The sequence below is a fragment of the Halyomorpha halys genome, unplaced genomic scaffold (genome assembly GCF_000696795.3).
Source record: "Halyomorpha halys isolate HHAL.00 unplaced genomic scaffold, Hhal_1.1 Scaffold1467.1, whole genome shotgun sequence".
Classification (NCBI taxonomy): domain Eukaryota; kingdom Metazoa; phylum Arthropoda; class Insecta; order Hemiptera; family Pentatomidae; genus Halyomorpha; species Halyomorpha halys.
Genome location: NW_027114793.1, coordinates 266,923 through 267,855, shown reverse-complemented (window position 1 = coordinate 267,855; position 933 = coordinate 266,923). Strand labels below are relative to the sequence as shown.

The 933-nt window shown below is 24.9% G+C and overlaps 1 long non-coding RNA gene across 2 annotated transcripts in view; it reads left to right on the top strand.

Annotated features, from left to right (window-relative positions):
* LOC136796884 (uncharacterized) overlaps positions 1-933 on the top strand; it is a 207,027-nt gene that overhangs the window by 6,800 nt on the left and 199,294 nt on the right. The window lies entirely within an intron of this gene.

Genomic DNA, 933 nt, shown 5'->3' with positions numbered 1-933 from the left:
TATCATCCACGGTCAACTATCTCTCATAATTATATTTGTCTATATAATAGTATTTCAGTTTTTTGTAATGCTCAGATATTTTAGATCACCTATACTAATTAAAAAAAAAAAACATTATTGAAATAGGAAGCAAGAAACTGGTATATTTGTCATTAGTAAATGTTCACAGCCTAAATTATATTTAAAGATATTTATACATATAGAAACTCAATTAAAAAATTAAAAATATCAAAATTATTTCTGTTAAAAAAAAATCGGACTAGGGTAGATAGTATCGGTGAATAGGGTAGAGACTAAAAAATAAATTAATCAGAAAAACCTAACAATTATACATAAAGTTAAGAGAACACAAAACAACCTACTGTATTTATTTCATTGCTGTAACCATAAAACATAGCAGATAGTTCCTGAACTAATGTGAGAGGGGTATAGAAGACAAACATTATTGATGACATATAAACATTTGGGCTACAGGTTAAAAATAAGGATTATTCTTGGTCTTACACCGCCATGTGCTACAATACACAGTAACTGAGAGGGATTTGAAATCATTTGGCTTAGCTCTTTCAATTAATCTTATTTTAAACTTTATTCAAAAGTATACCCAATTTTTTATAATATAGTGATATATAATTTATTTTCTATATATTTACCATGCCCTCAATCCAGTACAAATGTCATTGAAAAATTTTACTTTTGAGAAAATGGATTCCAAAGATTTCTATTTTACATTAAACTCTTATTCATTTACTGTAAAATTTAAATGTTGAGTCATATTGACAAATTCTTAATTTAAGCTTTTAGTGATAAATGAGCTTTAAAATAAAATAATAAAACAAAAATCTTTTATAATAAGAAATCCAGTTTCTTAAAGATAAAAACTTTTGAGTTACGTTAGTAATACATTGAGTTAGTGATATGTATATTATTTAA